The 24,850-nt window shown below is 33.3% G+C and overlaps 2 long non-coding RNA genes across 4 annotated transcripts in view; one reads left to right on the forward strand and one right to left on the reverse strand.

Annotated features, from left to right (window-relative positions):
* The window catches only part of LOC112657786 (uncharacterized), a 151,514-nt gene that overhangs the window by 42,433 nt on the left and 84,231 nt on the right, over window positions 1–24,850 (forward strand). For both annotated transcript variants that reach the window (XR_007412286.1, XR_007412287.1), the window contains one exon: window positions 1,694–1,794. This is a non-coding gene — a long non-coding RNA (uncharacterized LOC112657786). The remainder of the gene's footprint in view (window positions 1–1,693; window positions 1,795–24,850) is intronic.
* Window positions 1–24,850, reverse strand: part of LOC112657787 (uncharacterized) — a 56,856-nt gene that overhangs the window by 10,771 nt on the left and 21,235 nt on the right. The window lies entirely within an intron of this gene.

Below are 24,850 nucleotides of genomic sequence, written 5' to 3' on the forward strand. Positions count from 1 at the left end.
ATTTTGTCTCCTTAGTCCTGCAATACTGCCAAAGCTGTTTTCTCTGTCTCTTAGTATAGTCCCTCTTCCTGGGTTCACTCCCTAGATCCTCAGACTCTTATGTCCAGATTTGGTGAATGCTTCAAGGAAAAAAATCAAATGGCTGAAAATTGACTCACTGATTCATGACTCCCTCTTCTTTAAGATTTTGTCTTCTCAATTTTTGGCAGCCTCAAAGACTCTCCCATATAATCAGAAATTCATTTACAATTATTTTTATCATAGCTTTTCCAGTTGTTTTCTGTTTTTTTTTTTTTTTTTCTAGTTCTTGTTTTTTTGTTGTTGCCTCTTGTTTTCTGCTTGTTTTTAGTTTCCAACAAAATTGCTATGTCTTGTAGTACTGGGCGGGGGGCGGGGCGGGGGGGCTGGAGTAAATTCAGTAAGTTATTGGTAGCTGTTGTTTATCAAATTGCAAAAGTTCCCCTACAGTCCCAAACCTTTGGCTTGCTGCAAGCTACATTATCTTAGCTGGAAGTAGAATCTTAAAGCAGAGGTTTCTCAAAGCTTAGAGAAGTAATCATGTAGAAGTGACACGGAAGTGAGGAAGACACTGATGCATTATCTGATCCTGAAGAATGTGAAGTGTTGGAGGAGTAGTCTCAAAAAGAGTGTCACAAAGGAAAACTGAGTGTCAGTTAATGCAATGATAAAGAAGGAATAGTTTGCAATCATTGTAGAGAACTCTATAAAATGGAACCCAAAACAACAGTAAAACACATTTAACTGTTTTTGCCTCACTGCTTTGTTTCATTAGGCTTGTTATTTCCATGGTTTTAGGTTATCCCTAGTACGGTTTATATTCTTGCCATTAGACCTAGTGATCTGTTTGTTTAGTTATAAGCCAAACCATATATTGGACAGTTTAGATCCAGTCATGTTCTCCATCAGAAGTTCTGAATGCTGTCCTTTTCAAGTAGATTATGTTCAATGGAAATAATTCACTGTTTGAAAACACAGAAAAAAATTAATATTTATGCTGTTTATAGGTGAGAATGAATGATTTCCAATAGGGATTTTGGATTTTCAAATAATAGTCTTCATTATTATAAACCAAACCTACTTAACACACATAGATATTTTTAAATAGTTTTAGTATACTACTGTTTTAAGGATTCAGGCTAATGCAAATCTCAGTACGATGTTTACATGATTTCTTTAAGTGAAGGCCATAAAATGCATTAATTACACATGGATATAGGCTAATTTTCACATGTATTGTGTATATTTTTGATAATATAATATGTCACTTCAGAGTTTTGTGGATTTAGGTTGGCAAGATTATATTCCATTTCATACAGTCTTAAACAAATAGGAAATGTGTTATTTTACACAACTTAAAGTAGAAGATAGTATGATCAATTATGTCATTAAAGTCCCAAGGTCTTTCCATTTGTCCATTTTGGCAACTGCAATAAAACTCCATCACAAGATATATATCCCCCTGTGTTTGCAACAATACTACTCAAAAAATATAGGCATTTCCTACTGAATTAACACTGTTCAGAGGCAGACATTTCCAATGTTTCCCTTTTAAGACTGAATAAGTTTTTCCTAGAAATACACTAACATCACTAACCAGAATTTTATTTATTTATTATATTTATTTATTTATTTATTTATTTTTACTAACCAGAATTTTATTCTTCATTTCTAGCTATTCCAGTCATTGATGGGGAGCTCCATGATCACTTTGGGTCAGAAATCTCCCATGAGGTTAAGGATGGAACTGGTCAACTTGAAAACAAATGGTCAAAGGTAAGGAGTGAAGTGTGGGCCACTCTATTAAAGTAAAATTTCTTTCTTTTTTTAAGAAAGATTTATATATTTGAGAGAGAGAGAGAGAGAGAGAGAGAGATAAAGAGAGAGAGCACGCACATGAATAAGCACAAATATGGAGAGGGGTAGAGGAAGAGGGAGAGAAAGAGAAAGTCCTAAGTAGACTCTGTGCTGAGTGTGGAGCCCACTGAAGGGCATAGAGCCTGTCAGGGGGCCCAATCTCATGACCCTGAGAACAAGACCTGAGCCAAAAGCAAGAGGTGGACACTTAATGAAATGTGCCACCCAGGTGCCCCTAAAGCTAGATTTTTGATAGGGAGGATGAAAACGAGGGAGTTGGTGAATGCTGATAGTTACACGCAATGATCCATAAATGACCATTATTTTATATCATCTATTGTTCTAAATATTTTTACATGTTTTTTATTTACATTTATTTCATAATACCCTCTAGATTATTTTATAGATTAGTAAGGGAGTGAAATACAGAAAATGCATTTTACAGGTAACTTGATCTTTTCTCAAACCCTTAATAGTACAGCTGGGAACCTTATCTGTCTTCACTCCTATTACTGCTTGATTTTCTGTTCACTTTTCTGTATGCTTCTTGAAAAGAAATAGGCATTATTCACAGAAGCTTTTCAGTATTATTCCTGTACCACTGTAGATTCCTGAACTTTTTTCTCATGATAATTTCTCTGTATTCCTGGGTAAAAGAAAGCTAGCTACCATCATTTGAGCTAGGATTTGTGGGAACATTTTCTCACATCAGCTATTCACTGAAAACCTAAGTAGCTTGACTCAAATGAAACAAATAAAGATAATTTATGTTTTATGCAGTTTCTTATTTTATTGACATTAATACACTCTTATAAAAATATTTTCCTCAGAAATGAAATGGTTTGGGAAAATTATGGTTTCATAATTTTTCTAGTTGTAGCTTGCTTTAATGACTATATGAATTTGTAAGGAGTTGTATGTATGGTCACTTTGGCCCTGAATCACTTAAAATGTATTTGTATACTTTACAGATGTAAGAAACAAATAATGTTTAACATTATTTATTTTGTTTCGTTCTTTCTTTTATTTTCTTAGGGAAAATTTTTATTTCCTTTTAAACCATGACAACAGATTTATATAGATTTATTGTAGAAATGACCTGATATTTTAATTACATCCTTTTTTTTTTTTTTTTTTTTTTTTTTTTTTAAAGAGAGAGATAGCAGGATGAGGAAGCAGAGAGAGAGGGAGAGAGAGAATCTCAAGCAGGCTCTGTGCCCAGCACAGAGCCCAATTTGGGGCTGGATCTCATGATACTGAAATCATGACCTGAGCAAAAATCAAGAGTCAGACACTTCACTTACCCGACTGAGCCACCCAGATGTCCCCATAGATTTTTTCTTCGTGATAAAAACTTTTAAGATCTACTGTCTGACTTTCAAATATGTAATACAACATTATTAACCATAGGCAGACATCATTCTTTACATCACACTCCCATGACTTTTTCATTTTATAAGTGGAAATTTATTCCTTTTGAGCCTCTTCACCCTCCTGCCTCTGGCAATTGCTAATCTGTTCTCTGTATCTATAAACTGCTTGATGTGTTTTGGTTTTGTATTTGTGTGAGGTTTTGTTTTGTATTTGTGTGGGGTTTTTAGAATTTACATGTAAGTGACATTATATGTTATTTATCTGTCTCTGTTATTATTTCACTTAGCATAATGCTTTCAAGTGTCTTTTTAAAAAAAGATTTAATTTATTCACGAGAGACACACAGAGAGGGGCAGAAACATAGAGTAAGGAGAAGCAGGCTCCATGCAGGGAGCCCTATGTGGGACTCAATCTCAGATCTTTGGGATCATGCCCTGAGCCAAAGGCAGATGCTCAACCATTGAGCCACTCAAGCATCCCATACTTTCAAGTTTAAATAAAAAATTGGCACTATATATATATGTTATACATGTGTGTATATACATGTATGTATATGGGTGTGTGTGCATCTATATATATGTGTGTATATATATGTGTATATATATATATGTATATTACATTTTCTTTATCCTTTCATCCACCTATGAACATTTAGGTTGTGTCATGCCTTGGAAATTGTAAATAATGAGCCCAAGGATAAACATATATTTTTAAATTAGTGTTTTTGTTTTCTTTGGATAGATTCCTAGTATTGGAATTGCTGGATCATATGGAGTTCAGCTTTTAACTTTATGAGGATAAAAAATTGTTTGAGGATGTTGTTTTCCATATTAGCTGTTCCGATTTACATACTCAACAGCGCATGATGGTTCCCTTTTCCCCATAACCTCACAAACACGTGTTTAACTTTTTCGCAAGACCCATTCTAACAGGTGTGAGGTGATATCTCATTGTGGTTTTTTATTTTTTATTTATTTATTTATTTATTTATGTATTTATTTATTTATTTATGATAAGCACACAGTGAGAGAGAGAGAGAGAGGCAGATACACAGGCAGAGGGAGAAGCAGGCTCCATGCACCGGGAGCCCGACGTGGGACTCGATCCCAGGTCTCCAGGATCGCGCCCTGGGCCAAAGGCAGGCGCCAAACCGCTGCGCCACCCAGGGATCCCCTCATTGTGGTTTTAATTCGCATTTCCTTAATGATTAGTGATGCTGAGCACGTTTTCATGTACCTGTTGTCCATCTGTATATCTTCTTTGGAAAAATAACCATTCAGATCTTTTGCTTGTTGTTTGTTTGGTTTTTGCTATTGAGTTGTATGTTTTTTATATATTTTGGGTTAATCCCTCATCAGATATATGATTTGCAAATATTTTCTCCCATTCAGTAGGTTGCCTTTTCGTTTTGTTAAAGTTTCCTTTGATTTGTAGAAGACTTTAGTTTGATGTAGTCCCACTTATTTAGTTGTTTTTGCTATCTTTGTTTTTGGAGTCAAATCCAAAAACTCATTGCTAAGACTTATGACAAGGAGCTTACTGCCTATGTTTTTTCCTAGGAGCTTTATGGTTTGAGGTCAAATTTATTTTTAAAATGATATGAACATGTTTGATTTTTTGTTTTAATTCTTTATTTTTCCCTTTTTACTTGCACCATATGCTTTCCCTAAAAGAATATTTAGAAAAAAATTCTGTAGTTCTCCCTTTCCTACTAGACTATAAGATTAATGAAGGGAGGAAACCTGTGAGTCTTGATTATTGGAGGTGTCCCCAGGCATAGGCACTTAACAGAAATGTGAAATAAATGTTTGCTAAGGCTAAAAGCTACAAAAACATTGTTGCTTTGCTCCACAAATATTTTTAATGTGGTCATATGCTTGCCAATTATGTTGTACCAATTGTTCTTACTCACTTCTTTGTATTTATTTATTTTAAAAATGTTTATGTTTTAAAATCATATCTAACAAGTTAGATCATTTTTTGAAAAATCAATTTAAAGTACAATATTTTTATTTTGGATTTTATTTTCAATATTTTTCTTATTATTTAGAAAGTGAAACCCACTTTTAGTTAGTTTTTGGAGAGATTTACTTGGCTGACCTAAGCAACATCCTTCCCACAAACGGTTTAAAACAATGCATCTAGTATGTCTTTGGGTGAGAGTGGTGTAGGGTGGTTGTTTGTATAGTAAATGTGTGTGTGTGTATGTGTGTGTGTAGTCCATGAAGTAACAAGATGTATAAATTTCCCATGATGGTGCTGACACAGATGAAGTAATCTCCCATGAATAAATTCAAGTATTTCACAGCTGGTATAGCTATTGTTATTTTTTGAAAGTACGATGACTATATTAACTCTTGGGAATATATATATAATCTATTTAAGATAAGTGCTTAGGTTTTGTTGACAACTCATTTGAATTTATAGCAAATGATTTGTATTGCATTTCTATTAGTGTTAAAATTGATTGCAAGTAGCTCAATTAAATTTATTTAATAAGAAAAACTGAAATGAATACATTCTGTGACAGATATCAACTTCCAAATAATCTAGCAAGGCCTGGCATCCTATAATATTCAGTCTATCCAAATTGGCAGGAAAGCCTTTTGGAAAGAAACAAAATCAGTACCTTTGTGTTATCCTGAAATTGCCTGAGGGCCTACTGTCTCCACAGCCAACTTCTCTTGGCTGAAGTGACATTTTTACATAGGGAATTTAAAAATTGGTCACTGAATGGTTAGACATGCAGAAATTATATGTGTGGTGAAGAAGAAAAGGGATTTGTCAGAAATAAATGTTAGATAGTAGTAAAAATACTCTTTATAAAAGATATTTTAAGATATATTTCCCATTAGAAATAGAAGGGAAAAGCTTGTGATGCTACTCACAATGAAACAATTTTCTCAAATATCTCTAGACCTTGTTACTCTGAAATGGAGTGTGTACCTTTGGGATGTGAAGGTTATTTTTGTTGGAAATGTGACAAATTGAAGGAGTGCTGGTTGGTGTGATCAAGTAGAGCACCCACAATGCAGTGAAGTGGGAAGCTTTGAAAACATTAAGTCTAATCTAAGGGTATGGAAAATCCTTACAAAATCAAACACATAGAGGCTGCAGTTTTCTCACTCTTATTAACTAAACTGGATGATTTTTTTTTTTTGGTATTTTGCAAAGAATGATAAAAATATTTCATTAAGATATTATAAATAAATTATACATCATTATCATTTATAATTATTTTTAGAGCCAAAATCATTTTGTTTACAATTTACAGTGCCTGCTTGTTACTGAGAGATAGACAAATATGGGCTCAAATTCTGGCACACAGATTCTCGTTTAAACTGTTTTATTCTCAAGGCCTATCTTAGACATAAAATTCTGTACCATGTTTGTAATGTATAAAATCATTATAACATTAAGAAAAAATTAATCACATGCTACTGTATCATTTAGTAAAGATATACTGGTTAAGAGAAACACTGAACTCCAAGGGCTGTGTGTCAAAACTCAAACTTTTTATCATTTCCTTATTTATAAAATTCATTCTACTTCCCAAGGATGGATCAGATCAATTGGTCCTATAATCTTGTAATTGACTTGCTTGATTAACTTGAGATTCAACTAATTTTATCAAAATGGAACTCCGGTGCTTCAGGGAGAGGCATGTAAATCATAGAAGTCTCATTGAATCTAGATTTTTACTCGATTTCGTTCATCCGAATTCAGGCTTCAAGAATGCTTATGCAGGTATTCTTTTCCAGTTCTTCAGCATTCTCACTAAAGACGGCCTCTCAAATGCCAGCTTATGAGAAGGACTGTGAACAGGGCTTTGCTAATTTTTCATACTCAGTGCTGAAGCACATAGCTTTTATCCTTTTCAGAAAAAAAACAAGGGCAAGAGACTGAGCCAACTTGAACTATTCTTATCTGTTCAAGTTGGGCCTAATCACCTTTCAGGTACACAGGTTTTTTTCTCAGAATTCCCAATGGCTAATGAGAGAGAAACAGGGCACTCAAGTGGATCCATCAGTTAAGCCTTGGACCCTTGATTTTGGCTCTGGTTGTGATCTGAAGATCCAGCACCCCGTGTCAGGCTCCGTGCTCAGCATGGAGTCTGCTGAGCATTCTCCCTTTGCTCCTCCCACCTGCTCATGTCACTCACTCTCTTTTGCTCTTGCTCAAATAAATAAATAATATATATATATATATTTTAAAGGAGACACAAATAAGCAAAATAAACCTATGGTGTTGTTATTCATCTCTATTAATTTAAAACTAATGATTTTATGTTTGTATAATTTTACTTTATTATTTTCATAATCTCATTTGTATTATGTTACATATGTTTTAAATTTTTACTTAATACTTAAAATCATTCATATGCTCTTATTTTCCATACATAATTACTAAATGCCTTGTTGTAAGCCAACATTTCTTAAATTTCAACAGGAAATTTAACTAGGAAAGCTTGGAACAACACACTTTGATTACTCAATCATTTTCCTACATGTTCTGATTTACTAGAGCTGAGGTAGTGCCCAAGAATTTTCATTTTTAACAAGTTCCAGTTGATGCTAATCTTGCTGGTCTCGAGAATCACTGGTCTAGGCATGTGGTAAAGGGGGCATAATTTTAACATACTTTATGCATCTTTTATCGACATACACTACTGGACAAATTACATCTATAAACTCAATGGAGTCTTTTACATGAATATATTGTAGTTCATTCATTGGATGGATTTCAGCACAGCCAGTCAACAATTGTTTCCTGTTCTTGTCCTCTAAGATTAGTGCTATAATAAACATTCTATTCTATGTATGTCCTTAGGAATTGACATTTTATTCCCATGCTATCATTGCTCAGAAGTGAAATGGCTCTGTTTTAGGGTTTAAGAATTTTAAATTTTAATAGGTATTTTCTGATAGTCTTAAAGAAACTTTGACACTTTACATTTCTATCAGTGATGTACAAAATTCATCTGCATTTCAAACAAATGGTTACATATCTATTTAAAATTTTTGCCAGTCTGATAGACATAAATTGCTAATTCACTTTTATTTTTTTTTTTTTTTTAAAGATTTTATTTATTTATTCATGATAGTCACAGAGAGAGAGAGAGAGAGGCAGAGACACAGGCAGAGGGAGAAGCAGGCTCCATGCACCGGGAGCCCGATGTGGGATTCGATCCCGGGTCTCCAGGATCGCGCCCTGGGCCAAAGGCAGGCGCCAAACCGCTGCGCCACCCAGGGATCCCGCTAATTCACTTTTAATATGTATGTCCCTATTAGATTGAACATATTCATAAATTTAATCATTTGAATTTTGTTCTTCTATCCATAGTATGTTTTCATCTATTGAAGGCTTTTGCTGTACTCAACTACTATAGAAAGTACTTTTTCTCTTACCTATATTAAAAATACTTTCTAGATGCAGAAATTGTATATTAACATTATTTTCCACAGCTATTCATATTTTAAAAGAATATTTACATATATTCATTTTGTATCTTCTTTGTCATCTAGAAGTAAGGTATTCATCCTTATGTAATACATTTAGTCCTTTAAATTAACATGCAAGATTCTTATTCCAGTTTTGGCATCTAATTTGTTAATTAAATTGGAATATAATTTTCTATGTGACATAAGATAGAAGTATTCAGTTATTTGTTCCTATAGTTATTGAGTAACAATATCATTAAGTAATAGTGTCTTTTCTCAGTGTTTCATTTACTATGCTTTTGCCATTATCAAAGAGATTAAAGTGATCTTTTAGGATGTATTGACAAAGTGACTCTCACTGTTATATTTATTACGTTAAAAGCTGTTTGGTGGGTTAAAGTCTTGAATTCAATATTTACTTTATCTAATTCTAAGAAACTATTGTAATTCAAATGAAATTCTTATTAACATTGTTTACTCACCTGATGTTCTTAAATTTAGATTTTTTCCCATCCAAAAACATGATGTGTCTTTACATTTATTCAGACATTCTGCTGTATCTCAAATTTTATTCTTCATACAGATCCCTGTATATTTGTTAAATTAGTACCTGAGTATTTTGTTTGCTATTGAAAATAGAGTATTTTCTATTGTCATTTTTACATTTTTTTGCTAGAATGTTAAAAAAAAACTGATCTTTTTAAAACATTTATCTTAGAGCCAGATACTGGATGCAATTTTTTTATTAATACTTATCATTGTTTTCTTGTTTAAGATATTTGCTTTTTGTTAAAATTAGTGAATTGGTTTGTGTATTACATGTTTTTCTTAGTGTAAGTAGAGTTTCATCAGGTGGCTTTTAATAATCTATTCATACTGAACATAGCAAAATTATTTTTAAAAACTAAAAACAGCTGGACAGTATGATTTTTGAAAATTTGACAAATATTATCATCAGACAACTTTGTGGTGGCAAGTAATACCTTATAAAATGACCCAAATGAAAAGCAATGTGTGTTGATGTGGAAGAGACACATAATCGCATGATTATGATGGAATTTGGGGGAGGAAAGAATCACAACAAAAAGCAGTACAGAGTTTATTTCAGTTATATTGGCAATCATGACGACTATATACTTCAAAGTGTAAATCAAACGTTGCATTCATGAAGAAATTCAAAGTCTAAATCCAGTTACTTCTGGTTACAACATAGGGGTGGGGGAAGAGGAGAGAGGTGATTTGTGTCCAATTTTTAAGACTCATGCACTTGGATTTAAAATGCAAAGTTATAGGCAATGTTACAGAAAACTATATTTGGTGTGTGTGTAGGTATGTGAGAGCGTTTGATTATATCTAGAGCACTGTCTGTAAAACATTTAAAATGAAGCAAAGAGCTCAGAGAATGAGATTCACCCCCAAGTGATGTTCAGAGTCAAGGTTGTTTTTCTCATATTAGAAAGCCGTTTACTCCATGCTGTTTTTGAGAAGGTGTCTTTTCAAATGCTCAGTGATATAGTCCTGAGCATCAACAGCAGGAGGGAGAATTGGTTTTCTATCTTCAGTTTGGCCACATAGCTATTGAAACTACATGAAACTACAGGGTCAAGGATCATATCATCCAAAGGACTAAAGGGGAGTCTTTGTTTTGTTTTTTTCTCTCTCACTTCCCCCACCCCAAGGCAGGATGGAATTTTCTCAGTTCAGTATTTGGATACAGAAATTTGGAAAGGAGAAACTCTGTCATGGAATAATAAATAGAACTATATTTATGACATAAACTAGAAATGATACCATTGTAATTTTGTACTATTAAAAGGGAAAAACGTTATATTAGAAAGTATGTGCAAAATACACTTACTGGAATATAAAAGGTTAAATTTTTGAATTATTAGACATGTGTAGTTGATATATTTAAGTTTAAAAAAAAACTATACTTGATTCCAATGTACTTTCTCAATGAAATTTTCTTTTTTTTTTAATTTTTTTAAATTTTTATTTATTTATGATAGTCACACAGAGAGAGAGAGAGAGAGAGAGGCAGAGACACAGGCAGAGGGAGAAGCAGGCTCCATGCACCGGGAGCCCAACGTGGGATTCGATCCCGGGTCTTCAGGATCGCGCCCTGGGCCAAAGGCAGGCACCAAACCGCTGCGCCACCCAGGGATCCCTGAAATTTTCTTAAAACAATTCTTTATGCTATTTCTATTAAGACATTCACTATTTTGGAAGTGTTCCAATATGACGCTATAACATTTCAATATCCACCTTTTAAAATTCATCTAATCCTGGCAGAACACCTAACTATGCCAGGCATAATCCAGATGCTGGGCTGTGTTAAAGGAACAAACAAGAACCCTTGCCCTTGTGAAGCTTACATTCTACTTGAAACATACAGTAAATAACTAAATTATACATTTTATGGTACATAACAAAGTGCTAAAAAATACAGGAAATAGAATGGGGGAGTAGATGAAAAGTTACATAAGATGAATAAAATGCTGGTATTTGAGCAAAGACTTGAAAGAAGTGAGGAAATTGGCATCTGGGTATCAGTGAGGAGAGTGGTACAAGTGGAGCTGGAGTGGGTACAAAAACTCCAAGCTGGGAGCATGTTTGACCAGTCCCAGGAAATGTAAGAAGACCATTATGGCTCTAATAGTGAGACATTGGAAGAGTGGTAAGAAATGCTATCAGAGGTAGTAGGGGGAAATATCAAGGCCTTGAAGTAGCTTTTATTTTGACTGAATTAGAGAGTTGGGGTGGTTGTATGTAGAGGAGTGTTCCAATATAAATTTTTTAAGGATCCCTATGGCTGTGGTACTGAGGATAAACTATGATGAGGGGAGCCAGGGTTATGAAATGTGTTTGAATTGATACATTTTGAATATAGTCTCCATGACTTCCTGGTAGAAAGAATGCAAGGTTTGAGATAAGAGAGATCTTAAGGTTGACTCAAATTTTGGACTAAACAAGTGAAAGAATTCATCGGTAATGGAGTCAGGAAAGATTGTAGATGGCTCAGATATGGTGGGGGGGGAAGGAGAATTCAGTTTTACACAAGTTTCTGACACTATTTTCAACTGGAGAGGTTTAGATCTATAATATGTATATACTATATTACATGTATATGTAATATTTAATATATTAGATGGATATGTAACATATATATTCCTCAAGGAACAACAACTTAGGTATAGATATATACTTGGGAATTGTAAACAAAATTGGAAAAAAAAAAAAACAGCCCTAGCATTAAGAATGGTACTAATGGATCAACATAGATCCCGTAAATAAATGTAATTTTTGTGTAACCTTAATCAGAGTATTGCAGTACCCTGATCCAAACTACCACATTTGTAAAGCTTCTATGATAGCTATTCTCTGGTTTAATTCCAAAAATAAGCATGTTAAAAATATCATGACTGATATTGGCAAATCATTCTATATAAAACAATTATGAATAAAACAATTTTTAAGCATTCAGCTTCTTTTTTTTTTTTTTTTTAAGATTTTATTTATTTATTCATGATAGTCACACAGAGGGAGACAGAGAGGCAGAGACACAGGCAGAGGGAGAAGCAGGCTCCATGCATCGGGAGCCCGACGTGGGATTCGATCCCGGGTCTCCAGGATCATGCCCCGGGCCAAAGGCAGGCGCCAAACCGCTGCGCCACCCAGGGATCCCAAGCATTCAGCTTCTTACAACTATAAACACTCTTCTATTTATAAAATCTCTTATTTAAACTTCATTTCAGAAAACATATTACAATATAACTTTACTATCAGTTAATAAACTCTTTTACTGTGGAGAATACAAATGACAAATATAAATGTGAACAGGATGGATTCAAGGAAAATCTTCCTATAAACTTCTTGCCCTACTGCTGGTCCTGGGTTAGAACCGTATTCTAATATGCTTTATCAGTGACATGGATCACCACAATTCTTATGTACTCTGTGAATTTTCTGACAGTGACAGTTATTTTATCTGAATAATTTGTGGACAATCATTGGTGTATGATCTGAGCTCAGTAAATTCTTGAATAAAGTGGTCCTCATTCCTCCACTCTCTGAGCTCATATTTGAAATTTGACAACATTTAAACTTGAAAATAAATTTTGAATATAAAAACATTTTGCAGTAGGAATGAATATTCATAAAGGAGTTTACCTACAAATGCTATGAATAGCCCCATTGTTTTCATTATTAGTTTAAAAATACAAAAAATTCTAAAACAATGATTAAAACACCAATAAGGCATATAAGTGTTTAATACATTCATACAGATGATTCTATTCTGTAAGTAAAAGGTCATACATATCTAGAAATGTTCAGCTATCAAAATAAGGTATCTGATAAAGACAAACTGTAGATATCACAGGCTTTGCTTTTTTTTTTTCAGTAATAGTCAATTTGGAATTTGTTTTATAGTCTGTTTTGTACAACAAATGACTTCACTTGACTAACACGTGTAGTTTAATATAAAACATAAATTCTTGAAAATGTGACCCTACATTTGTAATCCTACAAATGATTAAATCCTACATAGTTTCTATGGTTGAGTTGTAGATTGAATAGAATCTTTCATGGTGAATAAAGGGAAATGGAATATGATCACTTAGAGATTACTTCTGTGCAAGAGAAACTCAAAGCAAAACACAACAAAACAGTACACAATAACATTGCCAAGGGAGAATAATAACGTTATTATTCTTAGTAATGAAAGAGCAAGAGAAATCGGTCCAGTAGTACATGCAGGAAAAGTTCACATGAGTTTGTTGTTTATAGTCTCCCTCACTTAAAAATCAATGAAAACATTGGGAAAGCCACAAATGTACCTTGTAATTGCAAAGCGTTATGATGGTCTTATTTGCCCTAATGACAAAACTTAGAATATATACAAAATCTTTGAAATGTTTGTCTATAAATCTTCTATAGTGATCACTTATTTGGAAAATGTTTCAAATGGTACACATCATTAATACTTCAAAATGAATACTAAAATTTTGAAATAAAATTATGAAAAACCTTCATAGCATCGATAAAAAAAAAAACCTATCATTTCACACAATAGTCATTGCCTACAATGTAAATTTTACTAGGCTTTGAAAGTAAAATATTGAATGGAGAAAATCTTGCTTCAAAAGGCTTAACACTCTTAACTATAGAGAACAGAGGGTTGATTGGGGGGGATGTGTTAAAAGGTTGTTGGGTAATAAGGGCACTTGTGATGAGCAATGGGTATTATCTGTAAGTGATGAATTATTAAATTCTATGTTAACAAGTGGAATTTAAATAAAAACTTGAAACAAAACTAAAAGAAAAAAAAGGCTTAAAATTTTGCTTGATATTGGTCACATTGAAAAGGGAATAGCAATTAACATTTGTTATACTAATTGCCTGTGATTGGAGTATAGTGTGCCTTCAGAGCAGTTAGGCAGTACCAGTTAATAGAATAGAATTAGTCATACACTGTATCAGTTTCCTATTGTGGCTGTAACAAATGGTCATTGATTGAGTGGCTTAAAACAACTTTTGTACTGTTCTACAGCTAAGAAGTCTAGAATGGGTTGCCTGGGTTGCATTCCTTCTGGAGGATCTAGGAGAGAATCTTCATCTTGCCTCCTCTAGTTTCTACCGGTTGCCTGTAATCCTTGACTCATGGCTTCTACTTCCAAAGCTAGTGGTGTAACCTTTTTCAATCCCCATCCACTATATTTATAGCTTTCTCTGACTCATCCACCTACCTCTTATTAGGATTTTTGTGATTACACTAGGCCCACCTGAACAGTCCATGATGCTCTCCTCAAGATTTTTAACTGGATGACCAAAAATCCCTTTCGCCATGTAAAATAATATATTCCTGGGGATTAAGTCACAGGCATCTTTGGGGATCACCTTGCTTGCCTACTCAGGAAACATCTTACTTTTTTCTTGTAAGTTACATATAAAAAGACCAATTTCTATTAGGCAAGAAAATATTTAAGAAATGATTCTGTGACATTTGATTATTTATTTAGAGAGAGATCCTCCATTTTGGTGTTCCCCTCACAAATTGATCAGATAAAGAATTCTATGAGAATCTTCTATTTCCAGGGGATGCCATTGGTATAGATTATAATGGGAATGGCTTCACTGGAGTTTTATAGTATTACATTACATGACTAACCACAGCTGCACTTTTTTTTTTTTTTTTTCAGCAGCACTTTTTTAGGATACCAATGGAAATTACAAAATTCTTCAGAAGGGATTTGGCAATTTGTATCAAAATTCAACTATGTATGCCCTCCTGGTAACTTCCTTTTTGTTTAAATATACAGTATATTATATATTTTTATAAGAAAACTTTTATGTATAATGATAGTCATTCTAATGTCTAATTTAATGAAACATTATATAAACAGTATAAAATTTATGATATCAGTAGTTTAAGTAAAATATTTAAATCCATTTGTAATATTTAAATCTCACAATGAGTTTCTACTGTTAATTGGGCATACTTAAGTGGTATAATCAGAATAAAAGTTTCAAATAATAGAGAGTTAAATCATAGTTGATTTCCATACATATTTATCTCCTTTGTCTACCAGTACCCCCAACAAAATGTAATAAAATATATTAATCTATTACACAGAAGTATACGATTGGTAAGAGTGCAGTAAAATTTCAATAAATGGAAGACAGGAAGTAGAAATGTGGTGACTAACTCAGGAGAATAGAAGGACATACAACTCAAGCACATTGATTTTAAACTGATCCTTATTTCTTTGGATGATTTCATTTTTGATTCAAAAATCTCCAGATGGGGGATGCCTGGATGGCTCAGAGGTTGAGCGTCTACGCTCTGGTCAGGGCATGAATCCAGGATCCAGGATCAAGTCCCACATTGGGCTTCTTGCAGGGGACCTGCTTCTCCCTTTGCCTGGATCTCTGCCTCTCTCTCTTGATGTCTCTCATGGATAAGTAAATAAAAAAAAAAAAAATCTCCAGGTGGATCTCTGTTTTTTCAAAGTTTAGGACGAAAACCTTAGGATTGCTGGAAAGGAGAAGAGAGGTCTAATATCTCATTTTCTAGGAGTTCTGCAGGCATAGATGTTGCCCTGCCCTACCTACCACCAATCTTGGGCAGCCAAAAAAGTGACATAATTGCACTCTGTAGGTCATGCATTTTCTATTTTCTCCCTTAGCTATTATCAGTTTCTCACCCCCCAATCCACCTCTGCTTATTAGAACCCAACACTTCCTTTTCATCTAAAGAAATTTGATACTCTTTTGCCCTAAAATTATAATGAATTCACTAAATGGATTTATCACATGGATCTTTGTAACATTTTTGTAAGATCCAATTCTTTTAAAAATCTCATTTTGCTTACTTCTGGGTTCCACACTTCTGGAAGTGAGTATATGCTTTTTTTTCTTCCTCAATATAACATGTTTCTTCTGGTTAAATCTAAAACTATATATCTGCAGTTTGACAGTGTGGATACATTCATTGGGAATGTATTTCCTCGTTATTTCATTTGATTTACTAAGCAATATTTCATATTTGACTATTTACAGCACATTTATCAACCAAAGCATTGCCACATGGATAAGATAGCCTATTGTGAAGGAATGTAGTCTCACGAGACAGATATCGAAATCTAATGTTGAATAAATAATCTAACTGAGGTATGTACAAATGTATATGGGCATGCACAACAATCACCTTGAAAGGGACTTCACATAAAATAGGTCACTGAGTTGATCCTAGAAAAATTGAATGAATACCATGAGATTCAGAAAGCTTAACATTAGTACCAGAATAATTAGTATGTGCAAAATCAGACATAGATGGAAGAATCTTCTCAGGAAACATAATAGCTAAAAAAACCTTAATTCGTGTTTTGGGGACTTTAATAGTAGTTCTAAAAATATTTTGGGAAAGTTCTGGGCTTTGATTTTCACTTTCCTGCCAGTCATTTAACCTCTCTGCTGTTCCTTGAGTATAGGTTTTTTTTTCTTTTTTCTTTTTTTTCCAGTTTCTATCTCTTCATTGCAACTCTAATAGCTCAAATTCAAGCTCACATGAGTGAGTACACTAATCACAAGAATGACTGAGTTTATGAGCATCCTACAAATCTCTTCACAAAGTTCACTACTATAATTCAGTTGGACAGGTAGTTACTTGAGTAAAGGAAAATAAAAAGGCTGTCTAAAATTCGTTTATTAAATTAAAAAAAAAACACAGAGAAAAAAAATGTACTTTTCAGCAGTACTACTTTCAGAGTAAAAAGTGACCTCCATGCTCTGAAAATGTCAGTAAATCGTCTTTGCTCATGTAATTGAAAAATGACTGGATGTTTGTACGTTTGCAGTTTTGCATGTTTCTCACCAAATCATACTTAGAATCCAAAAAAATGTGAAATTCATAGTGAAAGTTGAGGACAATATCATTAGCCTTTGGGATACACACTATTTAGTAGGTCATATTTTGCCTAACTCACATAATTTAAACTAGCAACACTAAGTTCCATGTCCTAGTTGTCATATGGCTGGGTATTTTTGTTTTCTTTTTTTTTCTTTCTTTCTTTTTTTTTTTTTTAAGTGACCTCAGATGCAGAGGATTGGCTTAATTCTATTCATGGAACATTATTTCTGTGCAAGGCCCACTTTTTTCTGTTCTACCACTATTTGTTTCTGTATTATCTGTTATGTCCTCAACATTATGCATTTTCCATTTATAACAAAGTAAGGAGCAATTATGAAATGATAATTCAGTTGTGTACCTATTCAAATTGAAAAATTAAAGGATCTGATTTCCAAAGATCCTTATTTTTCTCTGAAATCTGTAGTGAATTAAAATCAGTTGAATAGTTTAATGAAAGGGAGCTGAAAATTAACGCAAATGTACTATGTCCTCTGTCAAAATAAACAAAATGATTGGGCCAATTTCTTCTAGTACTATGCCAGGCAGGTATAGAAACTATAATTTTACAGAAAAAAAGGCACTGGAATTTGAATAATTTGCCAGTGGATTACATTCATGTATGAATCTAAAAGTATCCAGTTACTTTCCATTCTCCATGTCTCGGGAGAGACATGTTATTTGCTTTGAATTTTCCGGATGACTATTTAAATAATTGTATCCTTTAAACTTTAGATCTAAAAAAATAAAAAATAAATAAAACAAAAAATAAACTTTAAATCTTACCTTAACACCAAAAACAAAACCTGCTAGAACTTTGCTTGTTTATGCATGGTTTATAAAGTACAAAATTCAAATTATGTACTGTTCTATTAAAAATCATTCTTTTAGAAAGTAGATTTCAATACAGACAATGGAGCAATTGCTTGCTTAAACAAGTATTGGTAATTACCCGAGGCTTATTCCTTTGTTACAACATGAAGAAATGCATAAATCCTAATGCCATCCAGTTACATAACATTTCGTGAACTGAATTAAAATAAGCATTTATACTTTATTTAGCAAAGAGAATTTGCCACATAAGGGGGTTCAATTGAACTATTTCATATACATACTCACACACTCGTTTTCCTCAAGTGCAACCAGACTTCATAGTTGAGATTTAATCATCTTCTATGAAAAGTGAGAAACAATATGATCGGGAAAAACAGATTATTTATAAATTGTTCTACCTCTGTTTGTAGAGCAGGAAGAAAATTTGGATATCAACTGGTTCAACCGTCTCCCTGTACAATTGTGGAAATGGGTTAAATGATCTGCTCAATGATGTTATTTTATAAAATGAATCATTTCCTTATAAGACTCCCACTACCAGTTTGGATCTCTGGACTTTGGACTGCTTTTTTTTTTTTTTTTTTCATCATTGATTGATCTTAAATCTATAATAGGATTCTTAAAATATCATAGGGAAACTAGTGTGATACGGTGTGCAGGATGGTTTGGAGAAGCATAAAGAGATTAATCCAGAGATCATGGTAGATGAAGAAAGGACAATGGGAAAATGGAAATAAAAGATACTGAAGCCCAGGATGTGGTTAGCATGTTGGGAATTAAGGATCTAGAAAGTCATAGACTTGCTTAAAGTTTTTTTTTTTTTTTTTTTTCTGTTTTTGACTTGCTTGAAGTTAAAGAAGACTGCTATGCTTGCAAAGGATATTTTAATGGTACTGACACTATCAAAACAAGAGCTTGAATAATGAGATCATTTGTGGACAGGGAACTGTAGGCTTATATGCTTCGCACATATGAGAGAGAAATACTAGAAATAAAATCAGTACTTCCCAATAACTTCAAAACTTTACTGCCTTCAGTAAGAGACAAGATTATACAAAATTTTAAGATAAAAACCATGAAAAATGTCTCATGATTTCAATAAGAATAAGGTTGCACAAGGTGTGGAATGTACCCATACAGAAGGATCAGATTTACTGACATAGCAAATTATAGTTTAAGTTTATAAATAACTGAATATTAAATGGCTTAGCTAGTCAACACATTTGTCATGCTTTTGAAATAAATGGCTGTGCTATTTATAGTTTAAAAATAGTAATTGTAGTACATCTTAATTTTAAGAAGATTGTTATGCTTTCTGTAGAAATTTTGAGACACCTCTTGTGAGCAAAAAGAGATGAAAATCCAAGGAAATTAAGAGGCCAGTACTAGTAATTTCCCAATCTGTAGTGAATGCAAGACAATCTTGTAGAAATAACTAACTTTATTGGCTCAATGACAGTGGGAAGTAGACAAGCTTCTGTATTCCTTGAACGTCAGTGAAGACTTCTTATGTTAACGTCTTTTAAACATTTGCATATAACCATTTGGTTAATTTGGAAAGTTAGGCAAAACGTCTTAGAAGAAGAATCTTTAACTTCTAGAGAGCAGGATCCAACCTGAAATGAAAAATAGTTAACTGCCCTTTGCTGTAAATAATCAAGCACATGCTTGGCACTTTGTCTAGGATTCCTACTGGTCATTGACCAGTAGTATCAGGAATAGTAGACCATCTGCAAAATTCACCATATTAAATACTACAATTATATTATTCTAAAAACAATATACATAGAACTCTTAAACCTTTATATCACTTTGGAAAACTAAAACCTTGTACCACTTTGGAAAATAGGAACTGGTCTTTGGCAGGAAGAACAAGGGCTTTCTCTTAGATTAGAATTAGGCTCATAAATATTTTTTATTTTATAATATAAAATAGATTTAGAGAAAAGTTGAAAAGATAATACAGGGATGCCTGGGTGGCTCAGCAGTTGAGCATCTGCTTTTGGCTCAGGGCGTGATTCTGAATTCCCGGGATAGAGTCCCACATCGGGCTCCTTAAACGGAGCCTGCTTCTCCTCCCTCTACCTGTGTCTCTGCCTCTCTTTCTGTGTCTCTCATGAATAAATAAATAAATAAAATCTTAAAAAAAAAGAAAAGATAAGATAATACAGGAAGTATTTCCCCTGACTTAACTTCTTCTTTTTAACATTCTACACCTCATAGTACATTTGTCAAAACTAAGAAATTCCTACTTAGTATGTTACCATTAACTAACATCAGATTTTATTTGGAGTTTAACAACATTTTCATCAAGTTCTTTCTGTTCAAAGATCCAATTCACCATAACAGTTTCTCTGCCTTTATTTTCTGTGACCTTGGTAGGATTGGAGAGTAATGGCCAAATGTCCTACAGAATGTCCTCTAATCTGGGCTCCTGTGATGTTTTTCTCATGATTAGATTTAAGTTACGGATTTTTGGAAAGAATATTGGAGTTGAAATGCCCTAGTGCTCAATTTATATCAGAGATTAAATGGTATCCACATACTGTAATTGGTGATGTTAAGCTTCATCTTGGATAATATAATGTTGCCAGGTTTTTCCACTGAAAAGTATAACAATGTTCCTTATATCTATTCTGTTCTTTGAAATAGAGCCTAGTTTACCCAAGGGGTGAAAGAGGATTAAAATCCAACTTCTTAGAAGGGGAAGTACTACATGTTATTTGGAATCCTTCCGTAAAACAGATTACACAAATAGTTTTTAGAACAGCTCAGAATACAAATTTTATTCTGAATAATGTATTACAAATAATGAATATTAACATGTTTTTCACAATTACATTATACCTTTTGTCAAAATATGAAATAATTTGTACAGTTAGGGTTGAATTTCCCCTATATTTATGTTTTCAAAATTCTTCCTTTCTATCTTTGACTCAACCACCTTTAGGAAATGGTCCTATATGCAATGCTTCATGATTTATTACTATATAGTAGTCCTAAAAGAATCATATGGTTTTCATGTAAACTTTTACATTTTTCTTTAATCTTGTAATCTTTTTATTCTTTACTATTGCTTTGAGATTTGTCCATATTTATGTCAATAGTTTATTTTGTCTGCTGTGTTTTATGTTTTGAATATGACCTTTTTCCCTTTAATTACTAATGGACTTTGGGTTGCTTTCCATTTTGAGGCCATTACAAACATTACTTAGTGAATAGGCTTATAAATTTCTCTTTGGGCATTTGGAGAAACTCATTACAGAGAAGCTGTTTTTCAACTGCAGCTGTATGTTAGAATTCCCTAAAGAGTTTAAAAAAGAAAAAATCATTGCCTGGGCTGGACCCTAGATTCTTCCTTAAGTAGCAGATTCTGTGTAAATGGCTGTGTATATTCTTATAACTCCCAAGAAGTCCAATATATAGAGAGCAGTAAAATTATTATTCATAGATATGTGTGGAAATAGACTTGTGTAGTATTTCTTTCAACTATATTAGATCTCTCTCTCTCTCAAAAGTGGTTGTACTACCACTATATGCAAGTTTATTTTTTTTAAGATTTATTTATTTATTCATGAGAGACACAGAGAGAAAGAAAGGCAGACACATAGGCAGAGGGAGAAGCAGGCTCCCTGCAGGAAAACCGATGTGGGACTCGATCCCGGGACTGGGATCACACCCTGAGCCAAAGGCAGACACTCAACTGCTGAGCCACCTAGGCATCCCTAAAATTATTCTTAATAAAATCCAGTTTAAGGAATGAATCATAAGTGGTTTTCACTCAAGACAAATATTCAATATATGTGTTTGCTGAAAAGCTTTAAACATTCTGGTATCCCATGTTTCCAATATTTATTTCCATTACTTTATTCCTTATTTATCCCATCATAAAATTCATTAAGTAAGAGAGACTACAGTGAACTGGCAAGAATGATTTTTTGGCATCTATAGAGAAGAATAGGACTCATTTTTTTTTCTGCCTTAATCGCATAACATATGGTTTTAAATTTTTATCAAATTACCTGACTTGAAAATGGACTGATTTGCATGATTTTACTGAGGCATTGGTATAGCCCTGAGACAGCCAACTTGACCCGATCACCAAACCATAGAGATGAATGGCATTTTTGAAATTTTAGAAGTCTGAGAAGTTTTGGTATTAATTTTTAAATGGTTAGAGAGGATTCCAACTCTGGTTCTGGACTTTTGTTGTTAGGAGTTTTTACTTCTTACCTTAAGTTATCATGAGCTATCTTCACTAACTCTCAAATTATGTAATAATCCTGTCCAGACATAGTGCTGACTGCAACTTAGAAGCTCAGGCCAGGAGAATACAGATGGCTAAGTGAGAACACCAAAATTGTGTAAGAGCTTGAAGAAAGATCAGAGTTACTTTAAAAAAATAAGACAATACTAAACAAAAAGTTGCATAGCAATATCGCATTTGGGAGTTTTCTTCATGCTTTCTTCAGTGACATTTTCTTTTAGTGATATTTTATTTAAACTAGTATTTTTCAGTATTTAAAATTTTAGGGTTTCACTTGCTATTTTCTTGAGCTAAAATAACACAAAAATATAGAGAAAGAAGTGACCAAGAGGCCAAGACGAAAGCCAAAGTCTTTCTAACTTAACCTGAGAAGCGAACATACATTATTTCTATTGTATATGGTTGATCACATAGACCAATTCTGGAAAGGTGTGAGGGAACTACAAAAGAGTGTGGTGTGAATGTCAGGAAGGGGAGAAATTGGGGATCATTTTTTGCATCTGGCTATATATATATATATATATATATATATATATATATATACTTATATATACTTAGTGCAGATTCACTATAAAAGTTGAACAAATGTGATTGTTACTTTATACAAAAATCCATTGTTTTATTGGATTCTTTTGCCAGATCAGTTAAATGAGGGACAGAGGTTTCAAGTTTCATTTATGATCATGAGATTAGTGTTAACTAATGATAGTCTTGCTGTTTTGATATCAGAGCCCATTATTTTTCTACTGAATGCAAAAACAAAACCAAACTTTTCTCTCTTGTATATGTCTGAATACGTATTTTTGTATGTGCAAGTGATATGGTTAATATTAGGCTCCTAATCTTCTCCCTGCCCCAAACTTGTTCCTCCAACTATGTACCCTAAGTTAATGGCAACTGCATATTTACTTAAGTCAAAACTTGGAGTCATCTTTCACACCTACACACAATCTAGCAGCAAATCTTGGCTAAACTTTCCAATCACTTCTCTTTAACTCTCTTTATCTAAACTCTTCTGACCCCAAATAACAGCAGGATTCACTTGGATTATTATAGAAGCCAATTTCATCATGTTCTCCACACAACAGCCCCCTAAAAATTCTATTAAAGGTTGAGTCTTCTTATTCCATTTCCCTACTAAAATTTCCAATAACTTCTCATGTTATTCCCACTTAAAGCCTAAGCCTTCTCAAGGCCCCACACATAACTTTCACATTTCTGATGAAGTTCTCATGTATCTTTTCACTCGCTGTCTCCTATGTTCTGTCCTTTCATTATGCCAGGCTCATATCACTTGTTTGAACTCCTATTAATTTATAAAACAGTTAGGGCTTTTTTTTTTTTTTTAATACTTTTCCTTCTTTCTGGTATTCTCTTATCTGAAGTTTTCATTCCTTCATTGAGATCTTTAACCAAATACAAATTCTTAGTGATGCCTTTCCTATTAACCCTATTTAAGTTGCATTTTCTTCTCTCCAAAATACTTCCCTTCTTTCCTATTGTACATTTTCCTTAATAACTAGAAGAATCCAATATACTTTTTTTCTCTAGTTTCTTAACATATCATAGTTAAAGTAGGAGGCCAGAACTTTTATTGTTATGTTTATATAATATTATAAGAAAACTACTTGTCAGGAAATTGGTACTCTACACAGTAAAAGAAATCCACCATAAATAATCACAATCATAAAGTTTTATGTTAGGAGTGAAACTAATGTAACTTACTATTACTTTAATAGACATTCCAAAAAGGAGGAGTGAAGCAAAACAAACACAACCGGCTCAATTTATTACATTGGTCACAGTAGGCTTTGAGGGTGCTTCATTCCATATCAAAGGCTTTTGAGATGTAGCAGTGAACACTAGGTAGTGCAGATCTATCACTTTTTATTTTTTAAGGCAAATAAAACACTCTATTGTGAAGTTGGAAAAATATGGCAGAAAAAGGATCAGATAAGTGAAACATGTTTATGGCCACATTTGAAAAGTTGATCTATTGCCACTTACAGAAGAAATCCTAAAACTATTCCCACTGGACTTCAGTTACTGACTCCAACAAAATGAATGTACTGTATGTAATCATGTGTATACTGGTTTAAAAAAAAAAAAAAGTGAAGGTAAATCAAGTAGGGATTGAGCTAGTTACTGTCAAAAGGAAATAAAGGCAGATTGGATTCCTGGGATGATAGGATAAGGAGCCAGTGATTCTATGGATTGAGAGGGTTTTAGAGAAAGGAATGAAAGAAGAAAGACAATCCTTAAATAGTTTTTCTTCAATGTATTATTGATCAGTTTAAATTCTACTTTTAGAATTCAATAGAATCCTTACTCAAAATACTGGTTTATCATAAATCGAACATAAAATAAGTGCCCACATTCCTTAATACTGCAGTAATTTACAGTTAAACAATTCAAATTAGGCAATTGTTGATGAATTCACATTCCTCTTGGAATCACTGTTGAATTCATGCTCTTAATCCCTTGCTAGAAATGTCGCAGGGAAAGATAAGAGAGGAAATACCATAGGAGGGTATTGTTTTCAATACCTGCTATGTCTCATGCTATCATACATAATAAACTGCATATCCTCTGGGGAAAAAAAAAAAAAAAACCTCAAAGGTGGCCATTACCATTTTAATGGAGACATGGAGG

Source organism: Canis lupus, chromosome 8 (genome assembly GCF_003254725.2).
Source record: "Canis lupus dingo isolate Sandy chromosome 8, ASM325472v2, whole genome shotgun sequence".
In the NCBI taxonomy this organism is placed as follows: Eukaryota; Metazoa; Chordata; class Mammalia; order Carnivora; family Canidae; genus Canis; species Canis lupus.